This window comes from Myxine glutinosa, chromosome 3 (assembly GCF_964187855.1).
Source record: "Myxine glutinosa chromosome 3, kmMyxGlut1.1, whole genome shotgun sequence".
NCBI classification, from domain to species: domain Eukaryota; kingdom Metazoa; phylum Chordata; class Myxini; order Myxiniformes; family Myxinidae; genus Myxine; species Myxine glutinosa.
The window spans coordinates 182,920,251-182,935,698 of NC_136263.1; positions in this window are offsets into that span (position 1 = coordinate 182,920,251).

Here is a 15,448-nt window from a genome sequence, read left to right on the forward strand (position 1 = left end):
AAAGGCAAGCTCCAAAAATGGATAACAGTATGTGTATTGCATGACATCATCATTTGTTAATTACCTCACAATATAATATGAGTTCCCCTTCAAGGAACTTCGATGCAGGAGGAGGCCGTTAGGCCCATGAAAGCCTGCACCATTATTACTCTATCCTTTTTAAATGACGAGCATCAAGCAAAGAAGGAGCACGTACCATTGGTATGATTCGGCCAGGGTTTGAACCACTCACTGCCCAGACTCAGAGCGGATGCTCTAACCATGACACCAACGAATCTGGTTAAAACAAACAAAATAGTTTAATCCATCCATCCATCCATATATATAATTGTCTAACGCTGTCTGTCTTTCTGCCCCACCCTGAAACACAGAAATGCTCCTCAGATAGAAAAACAAGACCGAAAGTCTAATAGGGCGTAGCCAGGCTTGTTTGATACTTTAGTTTAAGATGACAGTATGACCTGGGTGGGGATACCAGTAAGCAAATAATGTAAGTATTAATTTTTTTTGAAGTACTCTAAGTCTCTAAGCTGCTGTCACGATGGGAAGTGAAGAGATTGCATTGAGACACTGGTTTATGCTATGTTTCGAGTCAACAATGAACTAACCATACACCGCTTCAATCTAGAAACTTTGCAATAACGACAAAGGGATTGCAGTGTTACGATTATATTTACTCTATTATTAGTATTAACGCTATTATTATTATTATGAAAACAATACTACTGTGTTAATAAACCTAATTTTGGCTAAATTGTCCGAAGCGGCCTGAAGGTGAGGCATGAAGCCTAAGGCCTATACATACCGTGTCGTTGGAAGAACCATAACGTCTTTGATTTTGATATTTGTTGATCATTTTAACCATCGCTTTGCTTGTGTTTTACACTGAATGAAAAACATAAAGGTAGAGCATGGCGATTGTGATATATAACAGGTTCGACGATATGTTCGGCCTGAACGAAATTGGAATTAAAATGGCGGTGTGCGGAGTCAGCCGTCATACACCGTAATGACATCACACATAATCACATCACACTGTCATGTGACCAGATCCTCAGCTCTGATTGGTATATATTTGAGGGGACATACATACATACATATGGACATACAGACAGACAAACACTGTTCGAGATGGCTATGCCCAATGGGCTATGCTGTAACAATACTAGTACCCGACTGCAAAGCCGCAATGAGCCGGCGAAGCCAAAGCCTCTTGCCACTATTTTACCCATCACTATGGCATCAGTAGGTTAGGAAGTTGGTAGAAGGTAGGTGTAGTAGGTACCGTACCTAGTTCAAAATGACACCATTTGCATTCTGGATGAGATTAAAGTTTATAAAATTTATTTCTTGATAAATTCGGTGAATTCCGCCTCAACTTCGGATATTTCCGGCCATGAAAAACTATCCCCTACGGCCGCGAGATTTCTAAAAAATCATTCTTCGTCAATTTTAGAATATTTGACGACGTTTTCAGCCTCCGAAACGGTAATAAGCTTTTTTGAAATATTTTTTCAAATGCTCGAATCTCATTGGTTCCGGTGTTTGGTGACGATTTTCGTTGAAGATAACCAGGGCCCATGCGGGCCCGGGGACCGAGGTTGGTCTTAAAGTATTTTAATTACAAATTAGAGGTGCATAATATTGTGAATCAAAAAAACACGGGTGAAACAAACTCCTATTGAACTTTCTCAAATTTTTATGCATACTTCCGCATCCGCAAGATGGCAGCCTCCATTGAGTGATTTGGTGCGTCAAAGCTTCGAAATTCTCAAAGGATCCAGCAAAATCTGGTTTTTCAACATAATACGTACGCGTTCATTCACAACACCGGCTTCGCCGGCTATTAAGTAAATAACGCTTTCATCCGCAGCTCAATGGAATACTGTTCTCCCCACTGGGCCGGTGCTCCTGCCTCACACCTAGCTCGGCTTCACGCTGTTGAAACCAAAGCTTTCAGAATCATTGGAATCTCCCACGATGAAGATAACTCCGAAGGCCTTTCACTCACTCACCGCAGGCAGGTTGGTGGTCTTTCTGTCTTCTACCGACTCCTCTCTGGCGTTGCTCCACCAGCTCTCTCTGGGCTCTGTCCCCCAAATATTCCTACAGGTCGCACAAGATCTGCCAGCAACCCTCTTATGGGTAAATTGCCAAAATCAAGACTCTCTGCTCACCTTCACTCTTTCATTCCCTTTTCTCCCGCCTCTGGAACAAACTCCTCCACTCCCTTCAATCCCAATCCTCCCTCCAGGTCTTTAAAACAGCTGTTCACCACCATCTCTTATTTTCCCCCATCCAAAACCTTGATCTTTTCTACCCCCGCTAATTCACCCCAGATACACTTTTTCGAAATTCCAACTTCTTTCCTGGAAGTCCTTGCAGTGCCCATATGTTTATACCTCTCCCACCTCCCCCAAAGCCCTCTCCCTCCCACAGTTCTCTCGATATCCCTGCTCTCAAATGTGTGTTTGTGTCCTTCCTCCTGTCTCCCCATCTTGTCTACCGCTCCCCTTATTTTGTGTTTATGTGTCGGTTTGTGTCGGTTTGAGTTTTTGTGTGATTAATGTTAGCTCTTTCACGAGCCTCGATATTGTATAAAAAATTTTTTTTTTAAATGTTGCTTCAAATTAATCCAAACCTTCAGGAAAATTTTAAGATTTTTTCAATCGGAAAAAAATTGAACCTGGGCTGTGTATAGGCAACAGACCGATGCTTCTATTACTCCAGAATTATTTTCTTTACTGTTAAGAAATACAATGAATTTGGAATTGGACTCCACTCTATATCGTATATTTAATCAGCTAATGCTATATCCCCTCCACACCTCACCGTAACATGGAAATGCTCCTCGGAAAGAAATAATTATTGAGTATACGCTGCTTCAAATTAATCCGAACCTACAGGAAAATTATAATATAAAAATCAAAGTTGTACACAAGAGACTGTAACTTCACACATATAAAGTGCAGATAGTGCAACATTTAGAACTGAGAACTTCTCTGGTAGATGGATTGGACGTGGTGGGAAAGTCCACTGGTCTCCACGGTCTACCGATGTGACCCTCTTGGACTTCTTCTTCTTGTGGGGGCAAGTCAAGGATTGTTTTAAACCTCTGTTGCTGACATGGAAACACATAGTGTAAGGATAACCAATTACATCAGCAGTGTGACGAGGGATACGTCTGCCAACACGTGGATTGAAGTGGATCATCGCTTGGATGTGCTACCTACCACTAAAGGTGCACATCTTGAGATGTTCTGAAGAACACAATAATCTTTATGGATTATGTGACAAAATGTAAAAAAAAACGGATCATTGTATCTCGTTTGGTTTGGTTGTAATAAGATTTTAAAAGCAGAACAAGACTTTGTGGATAGCCTGTACTTCGTTCCTAAGCCTAAAATTATCTTCATACAATCCATGGTAAGTTTACCCCAATCAGATGTTTTGAATACATCAATAAGTTGTTAACCCCATTTGTTCTCTTCTTTTCATTAAGTGCCAGGTGCAAACAACTCACGACATTCCTTATTGAACCTAAAATGTTTGAGCTCTTTCAACTAGCACAACTGGCTTCCTTTTTTGTTTATTTTTCTTTGTGGTACTGTATTTTTTTTGAGGGCTTCCGCTTGTTATATTATAATATACTTTGGTGAGATTTTAGGAATTGACTATTTTTATTGAATATTTTTGAATTCTGAATTTTTTCAAAAATAAAAAATTTCCCCCTATTTTTTCTATTTCTATTCTATTTTTTTTTTAAACATTTTTTCTATTTTCTCTTTATAGAAAATATCTTTTCTATATGCTATTTTTTCTCTAACTATTTTTATTGAACTGAATATTTTTACGTGAGTAAATTACAAATAGCCGAGTTGTTTTTAAGATCAGTGAATTCAATGTGTTGATACCAATTTTTCAATGAAAACTGAGCCATTTGGTGTTATGATGTCATTATGATGTCATCATCTCTTAATTTTCTTTAAAAACAAGACTGAAAGTCTAACAGCGACGTAGCCAGGCTTGTAAAATATTATAAACCACAAACACATATCATTAGCTTTTTAAACAGTCGCTAATGTTGTTTATAACATTAAACAAAGAAATTTGGAGGAATCCCGACATTAGGTGAGGTAAGTTTTACTTACAGAAGATCTACTGTAATCCATATACCCCACAATGGTTGGGTTAATATCATGCTATCAAAAAACCGAGGCGAATTCCTTACTTTCACAGTTATTAGTACCGTACACCGCTTATCATTGATTCATGAACCATACACCGCTTCAATCCATTGACTTTGTATTCACAACATTGGGATTAAAGTGTTATGGTCATATTTACTCTATTATTATACTTACTATTATGAAAACGATGTTACTGAAAGATACACTTCTGTATTTAGAAACCTGGTGAGGTGATTTAATTGGTCCGAAACGGCCCGAAGGTGAGGCATGAAGCCTAAGGCCTATACGTACCGTTTTGTTGAAAGAGACATAACGCTGATGCTTCCGATATTTCATGGTCATTTTAACAATCGGTTTGTTTGTGTTTCACACTGAATGAAAAACATAAAGGTAGAGCATGGCGATTGTGATATATAACAGGTTCGACGATATGTTCGGCCTGAACGGCATATAAATAAAAATTTTGGAGTGTGGAGAGTCAACCGCCGTACGCCGTAATGTCATCAGACGTAATCACATCAACCTGTCATGTGAGCAGATCCTCAGCTCTGATTGGTATATATTTGAGGGGACATACCTACATATATATACAAACGGACAAACACTGTTCTAGACGGCTTTACCCTATTAGTCAGGTTCACTATGTTTTTTCGTTCAAAATTTTGGTAGATTAGCAAAACTATACATTTTTGGAATATTCAGAGCATGAGGAATCCAAAAATTAATGTTTATATTTGCGGAGACACCTTTGCGAAAATGACACTCAGGACAGTGATGAAGATGTGTAAAAGCATATTCCTGAACGGTATAGACGTCGTAGATCCTGTGTATAGGACTTATAGTTCAATCTGATACTACCTATAACTTCCTATAACAACCTATAACTTCAAAGGACTTGCAATATCATGTATGTAATACAGTTATATCACAAATATAAAGACAATGGTTTTCAATTACCTTTGTTTGTTGCTTTTCTATAATCCTGAGCACTATTTTGAGGCCTTTATTGGATTCCTTGACCCAGAAAACATAGGATTAGCATATTTAATTAAGTCTCTAGGTTGACTAGAAGCCGAGATCGCGCAAAATATGTATTTTATGGCGGCCATTTTGAAAATCCAAAATGGCGGCCATGCAGGTGTCTGCGCAAATGCCAACATTGATTTTCGGATTCTCCATGCTCTGACGATTCCAAAAATGTACAGGTTTGCTAATCTCCCAAAATTTTGAAAGAAATTATATTTGTTAACATAGTGAACCTGACTATCTTCATCACTGTCCTGAGTGTGATTTTCGCAAAGGTGTCTATGCAAATGCAAACATAAATTTTTGGATTCCTCATGCTCTGAATATTCCAGAAATGTATAGTTTTGCTAATCCCAAAATTTTGAACGAAATTATATTTGTTAACAGAGTGAACCTGACTATGTGGGCTATGCCGTCAAAAATAAAGTGTAAAATTTCAAACTTCAAATGCCACAACTGTGTTGTCAATGACTATCTTTACGTTTTATGTTTTTGTATCAAAGGATTTCAATGGTGATATCACTTTTTTCCTTTGAAGTAAAATACAAGGTGTAATGATGTCATACCTTAACAATTACCCGGTAAACAACAAAAAAGAGTGATATATTGATTTCATAGTACATTTTGATGTGACACTCAAACTATTGGTGCTTGTTGTGAAGAATTAAAATGTGGTATTATTTGCTTCATTGCAATTAATATTGGAGGTTTGATAATGTCATAATGCTTTAATTACCATAACATCCATTTATGACATACTCTCAAAAGTCATAATTTATTCAAAATGGCTGCCAATTTTCTTAAAAATCCAAAACTCTGATTCTACAATGCGTAACTGAATGATTTTGATGGGTAATCAAAATGTTTTTGAGCTTAAGGAATTGAATAGTTACATTATTATCGGACATACACTTTTTAAAATCAGTTTAGACATTTAATATGTTAGTGGGTTGTAAACAAACTCCATAATACATGAAATTTACTGCTTAAGATGGGAAAAAGAATCAAATTGTGGTACTAATTTCTTCACTGCAACTTAGCTTTGAGGTCAAATGATGTCATAATGTCTAGTGGGAGAGTTACACGATAACATCATAATGTACCATGAAATCAATATAGGCCTACCATGATTAGCCCATCAGCTGTTCAGCGTGAGATGAGGTTTTGCAATCACGTGTGTGTGTGTGTGTGTGTGTGTGTGTGTGTGTGTGTGTGTCTGTGTGTGTGTGTGTGTGTGTGTGTGTGTGTGTGTGTGTGTGTGTGTGTGTGTGTGTGTGTGTGTGTGTGATTGTGTGTTTTTCAATTTGAGCTTTTGTCATCAAATTTTCAACAAAGCCTTTTTAAAGAATATGGAGAGGTCAAATTAATAATTAAGTCAAAAGGTCAAAGTTCAACGTCACATAAAATAGTTAACTTTCATCCAATTGACCTGAAATTTATAGAATTTGCCTATTGGGTCACCGAATTGGTTCACCAATCAAAAGCAAGAAGATGATTGTTTGTTTAGATCAAGAGATCAAAGGTCAAGGTTACAAAGGTCAAGGTCATAAATTTTCTTCCGATTGACTTGAAATTTGACCAAGGTTTGTATATTGGGTCCCTGAACTGGTTGACCAATAAAACGCTGGAAGACAATTGTTTTGACGTCAAAAGGTCAAATGTCAAGGTCACAAAATCCTCAATTTCCATCTGATTGACATTGAATTTGAGCAGCGTTTGCATAGTCGGTCAATGAATTGATTCACCAATAAAATGCTGGAAGTCCATTGTTTTGAGGTTGTTTGTTTGTTTCAGTTTGTTTTCACGGTTAATTAGTACCTCCACCAAAGGTGGATGAAGGTTATGTTTTCATCCCTGTCTGTCTGTCCGTTTGTGAACAAAATATATCAAAATGTTGTGGACGGATTCGGACCAAATTTGGCAGAGATGTAGCGCATGTGATACCGACGAAATGATTCGATTTTGATGAAGATCCGGATTCGGATCCGGCTACTAGAATTTTTAAAGTGATTCTTCACCATTGGGAGATAGGGCCAAAAACGATACATAGCAGGATATCTCAAAATGTTATGGACGGATTTGGACGAAACTTGGTGTCGAGGTTGGGTGACTGGCAAGGACTATTAGATTCCAATTTGGTGAAGATCTGATTATGGATTCGGATATGAGAGTTATTTAATTTTTTAAGTGATTCTTTACCATTGGGAGATCGGGCCAAAAACGATACATAGCAGGATATATCAAAATGTTATGTACGGATTTGTACGAAACTTGGTGTAGAGGTTGGGTGACTGGCAAGGACTATTAGATTCAATTTTGGTGAAGATCTGAATATGGATTCGGATATGAGAGTTATTTAATTTTTTAAGTGATTCTTTACCATTGGGAGATATGGCCAAAAACGATACATAGCAGGATATCTCAAAATGTTATGGACGGATTTGTACGAAACTTGGTGTCGAGGTTGGGTGACTGGCAAGGACTATTAGATTCAAATTTGGTGAAGATCTGATTATGGATTCGGATATGAGAGTTATTTAATTTTTTAAGTGATTCTTTACCATTGGGAGATATGGCCAAAAACGATACATAGCAGGATATATCAAAATGTTATGGACGGATTTGTACGAAACTTGGTGTAGAGGTTGGGTGACTGGCAAGGACTATTAGATTCAATTTTGGTGAAGATATGAATATGGATTCGGATATGAGAGTTATTTAATTTTTTAAGTGATTCTTCACCATTGGGAGATAGGGCCAATAACGATATATAGCAGGATATCCCAAAATGTTATGGACGGATTTGTACGAAACTTGGTGTAGAGGTTGGGTGACTGGCAAGGACTATTAGATTCAATTTTGGTGAAGATCTGAATATGGATTCGGATATGAGAGTTATTTAATTTTTTAAGTGATTCTTTACCATTGGGAGATATGGCCAAAAACGACACATAGCAGGATATATCAAAATGTTATGGACGGATTTGTACGAAACTTGGTGTAGAGGTTGGGTGACTGGCAAGGACTATTAGATTCAATTTTGGTGAAGATATGAATATGGATTCGGATATGAGAGTTATTTAATTTTTTAAGTGATTCTTCACCATTGGGAGATAGGGCCAAAAACGATATATAGCAGGATATCCCAAAATGTTATGGACGGATTTGTACGAAACTTGGTGTAGAGGTTGGGTGACTGGCAAGGACTATTAGATTCAATTTTGGTGAAGATATGAATATGGATTCGGATATGAGAGTTATTTAATTTTTTAAGTGATTCTTTACCATTGGGAGATATGGCCAAAAACGACACATAGCAGGATATCTCAAAACGTTATGGACGGATTTGTACGAAACTTGGTGTAGAGGTTGGGTGTCTGACAAGGACTATTAGATTCAATTTTGGTGAAGATATGAATATGGATTCGGATATGAGAGTTATTTAATTTTTTAAGTGATTCTTCACCATTGGGAGATGGGGCCAAAAACGATACATAGCGGGATGTCTCAAAAAGTTATTGATGGATTTGGACGAAACCTGTTGGTCAGGTTGTGTATGTGACAAGGAAGAATCGATTTAATTTTGGTGAAGATCCGGATCCGGCTAGTAGAAATTTTAAAGGGATTCTTAACCATTGAGTGATATGGCCAACCAGGTGGAGGTATGCTCTCTACTGAGTGCCGTTCTAGTTAGTTATGATGTCACAATGACATCACAACACCTATTATTTCAGTTTAATGAGATGAAGTAATCGCATCATTAAAATCCCTGGCCACAAAAAAGAAGAAGAAGATAGACAGCTGTAATGCAATTATGGCATTTCGAAATAGAAATTCCACAGTTTTTGTGTTTTTAATCGGACAATTAAGAGATGATGTCACGGTGACATCATATCACCTAATGGATCAGTTTGATGGAAATGATGATACCACGATTGAATTTTTTGAACTCAAAAACATATACTGTACTTAGTAATTTAAAATCTCGCCATAGCATTTTATAATCAAATATTACGATTATGTTTGTTCATATAAAGTAATTAAAAGATGATGATGTCATACTCTGGATTTATTTATTTATTTTTGGAGCATGACCTTCTTTCACCACTTCATCCAATGTGGTGCCTTGGTGAAAAAATGGTGCTTTTGTCCACCGTGCAACGATCCTTGTCATTTTCATTCTTATGTGCATGTGTACCTGGGCCAATGCAAGGTGTTCAAAAAGAAACACAACCGACCTGTGATATATGATATGTGCATTTCTTTTTGAACACCCGAAATTGTATACATAATTTGCAGTACGTTCTCCATTGTTGTTTTAACTCTCTTACAAAACCCATAATATGAACATGTTCAACAAGCCACCAAATGTGTGAAACTGAAGATGTATTCAGACCATTTTATGTATGGTACAGACATCTAGGCTCATGGAGGAGCTACACGACAGAGGGCAGCAAGTTCACAGACTGACAAAGGATCAAAGGGGAACAGGAACACAAGGATATCACACACACGGAGTGCATGAGCAGCATAAAGGAAAGGGCAGCAAGGGGTCAGTGAGAGTACAAGATAGAAGGTGTTCGTATGTGTGAAATAGCATGAGGTGATGAAGGGCAGCACTTTGAATAGACTTCTTACATTCTGCAGTATCAGTATTATCAAAATAATGAAACTATTTTGTTCGTTATTAAAATAGCACGAGCCCGTGATTTTTACAAAAACATTTTTTAAATCACGACATTAAGCGTCTATTGATGAACTTCATAAAACAATATATATTTTACTATAAGAGAGCCGTTTGTCTGTCTGTCTGTATGTCACCAATGTTCTCAGGGATGGCTGAACAGATCTTCGTCAAACTTTCAGATATTCATCAATGAGTGTCGGCGAGTGTTTTGGGCAATGTATTTTTTATAATTTCTGAAATAAAAAGTTCGTTTTTTTTGGATTTTTATAAATCGCTCTATGGTGCCTGAGCCTTTGTACCTCAGTGAAAGGTAATATTAAATTATCCCCAATTAGTGTGTGTGTGTATTGTTATGTGTTCCTCCCCGACCTCCTGGTCTCGGTATACCACCGAACCCCGAGAGGAGCCACGGCAGAAAAATATGTTATTCTGTGTCAGTAATAATAGTGAAACCACACCAAGGATTATAAATGAACAGATGTTGTATTAAAAATCACACTCAATAATAAAGGTACAACCAATAGCAATCAAAGTGCACTCAATATATCTTAAGATGGTAGCATCCGCTAAAATAAGATAACTCACTGCGCCCTCCAAGTGACTGGAAAAGAACCCTCCTCAATGTCTCTATAACTCAAAGGTGATCCCGGCGAAGAGGCGAAGAGGCAATGAGGCGAGTAATGAGGCGTAGGCAAAGCGTGGCCAGTCACGTGGTCCAAACCAACATCAAACTGGCCGCAGAAAGGGAAATCCCAAAGGCGCGATCCAGACGTGCACGTTCACAGTTCAATCAGCGAACCGCAACGTATTCTTCAAACGCCGCTTTCGCGCACACACATCCCCGGCAGACGACGGGAGGGTGAGAAAAGCTGACGCGTAGCAAAACCTTTTTCGGTGAATGCAGCGCGCGGTGCAAAATGGCCGACGGCTCTTACTTGAGTCGAAGGGCCTAGGCGAGGATTCTCCGGAACCTCAGCGCCTATACCTGACTACGCAGGTTTCTCAATACTCCAGCGATAACACCTATCGCAGGAAATTCCTTTCAAGGAGAATCAAAGGTTACTCGCGGCTTTCGTTCGATCACGCTCGCTATGGAGCTTCAAGACACGCATCTTCTTCCACTTTTCTCCTCCCGCCTTCTTCTTCCTCTTCTTGCTCGTCGTCTTCCGGTTCTCGATCCGGCTTTCTGTCTCTTTTGTATCATGAGCACTTTTATCCTTTTAACCACAATAACAATTTCCCTGAAACAACAATAACCATAATAACTAGAACCAGAAATGTCTCAAGTGGATGAAAACCACAACCACGGAAGTGCCGAATCCGTAGCAGTATGTGTGTGGTGTTTGTGTGTGGCGTGTGTGTGTGTGACGTGTGTGTGTGGAGTTTGAGTGTGTGGCGTGTGTGTGTGGTGTTTGTGTGTGGTGTTTGTGTGTGTGTGGTGTTTGTGTGTGGTGTTTGTGTGTGTGTGTGTGTGTGTGGTGTTTGTGTGTGGCATGTGTGTGGTGTTTGTGTGTGGTGTTTGTGTGTGTGACGTGTGTGTGTGACGTGTGTGTGTGGAGTTTGAGTGTGTGACGTGTGTGTGTGGTGTGTGTGTGTGTGTGTGTGTGTGTGTGTGTGGTGTTTGTGTGTGGCGTGTGTGTGGTGTTTGTGTGTGGTGTTTGTGTGTGGTGTTTGTGTGGTTTGTGTGTGTGTGTGTGTGTGTGTGTGTGTGTGTGGTGTTTGTGTGTGGTGTTTGTGTGTGGTGTTTGTGTGTGTGTGTGTGTGTGTGTGTGTGTGTGTGTGAGAGTTTGTGTGTGGTGTTTGTGTGTGGTATTTGTGTGTGTGACATGAGGTGTGTGCGTGTGTGTGGTGTTTGTATGTTGTGTTTGTGTGTGTGTGTGTGTGGTGTTTGTGTGTGTATGGTGTTTGTGTGTGGTGTTTGTGTGGTGTGTGTGTGTGTGTGTGTGTGTGTGTGTGTGTGTGTGTGTGTGGTGTTTGTGTGTGTTGTTTGTGTGTGTGGTGTTTGTGTGTGTGTGGTGTTTGTGTGTGTGTGTGTGTGTGGTGTTTGTGTGTGGTGTTTGTGTGTGTGACGTGTGTGTGTGTGTGTGTGGTGTTTGTGTGTGTGACGTGTGTGTGTGTGTGTGGTGTTTGTGTGTGTGATGTGTTTGTGTGTGTGTGTGTTTGTGTGTGTGTGTGTGTGTGTGTGTGTGTGTGTGTGTGTGTGTGTGTGTGTGTGTGTGTGTGTAATATTATAATATTAAATTTATGAATTTTCCTTTGTGGGTTTTGGGAAGTGTTTTAGTCACCCACAAAAATACAAATTAATTGCTTCAAAATGTCAACAGGATTAGAACATCACCGGGCAACGCCGAGTACTCCTGATAGTGCGATATAAATCTGTCCCTTTCCCCCCTCCCCCACACAACAATATAAGATGAGTTATTCTACATATAAATCTTATAACAATTTTCATTCTATCTCAACAATCACTTTCATCTATATAATAAAGCAGGAGTGTCTGTCGGGCTGTCTGTCCATCCCTGAACTACTCCCTCAGTTTTGGGGCTCGTCCCGCCAAACTTTCTGTGTAACTTTTTGGGGACCCACCAGGTTTCCCAATGTGGGTGGGAGGTTTCATAAATTTCTCAATACAAATATGATTTTGAGTTTCAACCTGTACAAAACTGCTCCCTCTCCGCATGTAAACGAGATTAACGGGTTTGCCATTTACACCAGGTGGAAACAATCGCTGGTTCAGTAATATCTGAATACAATTGAGATTCCCAGTTTCCACCCATGATATGCCGCAATTTTTCGCTCACATTCGGGGATTTGGCATTTTCAGTTTCGCCATTGACCATGTATAGAAACATTTCCCACCTTCCGGTGGGGACAGCTGCAGTATGGTTTTTGCCCAACTCCTTCACTAACTAGATGTCCATGCCTGATGTTTGACTGAAGGTGCACAAGAATATGGAATTTATCGGTTCATGATTTGGCATTGGCCGTTTTTTGCCCAAGTCATTCACTAACAAACTGTCCATGCCTGATGTTCGACTGAAGGAGGCACAGAAATGTAGAATTTATTGGTTCATGGTTTGGCATTTACCATTTCCGCATTGCCTGTTTGCAGTCGGGCTCCCATTTGTGTGGAGCACGGATACATCAATAGTTTCCTATATCTCACTACCTCAATGCAAGGTCACTGACACCCTGCTTTTCTTTACCTTCAGATCCGAGCCCCCAGACAAGCTGATTTTCTGTACCTCCATGTTAGGCCACAGAGACACTGATTTTTCACTACCACCAGGAAAGGCCAAAGATGCACTGATTTTCTGGACCTCCCTGTTAAGGCTGATTTATGCTTCTGCGTCTGCGAGTCTGCGAACATGCACGGGTGTCGCCAGCAGACGTAAGCATGGGTGTTTGCAAACATATTTGCACATAACGTTAACGCGTGCACTTGGGGGCAGTGTCGCATTTACTAAAACTAAAGAATGTACAGAAAACATAGAAGAACCCAGAAACAGAAAACCGTTTTCACCTCCGGTAAAAGTGTAAACATTCCGTTTGAATCTTATGGTTCTTTGTTTTAGTTCCGTTTTGGATCTGGGCCCAACCCCCGATGCTCCCGGATATACTTCCCTGCTCAACCAATGAGCGTTTGTTTGACGCACATGACCACAGCTACGCGTGACGCGTTGTTGAGATTTTGGAGGTGTGCGCGTCAACACCTCTGTGAGCCTCTGCGATCTTCGCAGAAGCATAACTCCGGCTTAAGACCACAGACACGTTTTTCTATACTTCTAATCTCAACCACAGATGCACTGATTTTTTTATTCTTCCATGCGAGGCCACAAACACATTCCTTTTCTCCTATTTCTATCTTATGCCACAGAGACACTCTTTTTCTCGACCACCCTGCGAGGCCACAGAGACATTCATTTTCTCGATCTCAATGCAAGGCCACTGACACACTGCTTTTCTCTACCTTCAGATCCGAGCCCAAAGAGAAACTTTTTCTCGACCTCCCTGCTGGGCCACAAACACACTGATTTTCACTACTTCTATCCTCAGCCACAGATGCACTGATCTTTCTCTACCTCCATACAAGGCCACAGACATGCTGTTTTTGTGATTAAAATCGCACTGCGTAGTCTCCATGGTAAGCTACAAACACACGTTTGTAAACCCGGAAGTGCAATACACCAACATAATTGTGTTTTAATTAATTGTTTCAACTTCAGAAGATTAATTTGTAAATCCTTAAACCATTACTGCACTTTTTCAGACCATCTTTTTAGCAGTCCTCAAAAAGGAGCAGAATCTATATAGTAGGTGGGATTTTTTTGGGGGAATCTTTTGGTTCACGAGTTATTGGTTCACGAGTTATCAAGTGACCACTATATTCGTCATGTGTGTGCGTCTGTCTGTGTGTGCGTGTCTGTGTGTGTGTCTGTCTGTCCGCAGCATAACTACCCGATGGTATCATCCAATCTTGATGAAACTTGGGTGGGAGGTTGATATCATGATCTAGTTGTGTCCGCATAGAGTGGGCGTATTGCGCCCATTGTGGGCAGAGCCACGCCTGAAAAAGATGTCTTTTTAGGGGGTAATCAATTTCAAGCTACATCTTCTCCAAGGGGTTTGGTGGAATCTGACAGGGGTTTCGATATTTGGTTTGGCCAATGTCATGTGTCTAGCCCCACGGAGCTCGATTTTTCATTGTCGCCCCAAGGTCAAGGTCACAAGGTCACGAAATTTAGAAAAGTCGATTTTTGATGGTTTTATTACATTGTTTGCTTCCTGGTAGGGTGAAATGTCGTACATGATCTTATATTATCACATACATAATGAAATACAAGTTTTCCAACAAATTTCAGAATCCTCGACCTTTGACCTTTGAAGGTCACAAAGGTCAAAGTTTCAAAATTGTCGGAATCGAACCGAATTTTCGGTATTGTGTAGCTAACTAACCTCATAACTGATTATACATTATTTTATATCTCATTTCAAGGTCTGTAACCTTCGTTTTGACATTTCAAGGTGACAAAGGTCAAATTTTCAAAGTTGTCGGAATCGAACCGAATTTTCGGTATTGTGTAGCTAACTAGTCTCATAACAGATAATACATTCCTATTTATATATTTTCAATATCGGTTTTGACCTTTGTCATTGAATACCGCTCGCTCGTGAACCATCGTCGTCTCCTGACTTGTCAAACAGAGTGACCACTATATTCGTCATGGGTGTGTGTCTGTCGGTGTGTGTGTCTGCTGTCCGCAGCATAACTACCCGATGATATCATCCGATCTTGATGAAACTTGGGTGGGAGGTTGATATCATGATTTAGTTGTGTCCTGCCTTGAGTGGACGTATTGCGCCAATTGTGGGTGGAGCCACGCCAGTAGTGTAATAATGTTGCTTCTGGGACACCTCCGTTTAACATGGGAAATCCCTATCTAATGTCATTTACCCCCTTGTCTTTTTCAAAAATCATAAACACCTCTATTTCTCCCACCCTCATCTTTATGAACCTTTTGTCTGTAGTACCTATCCTTAATGT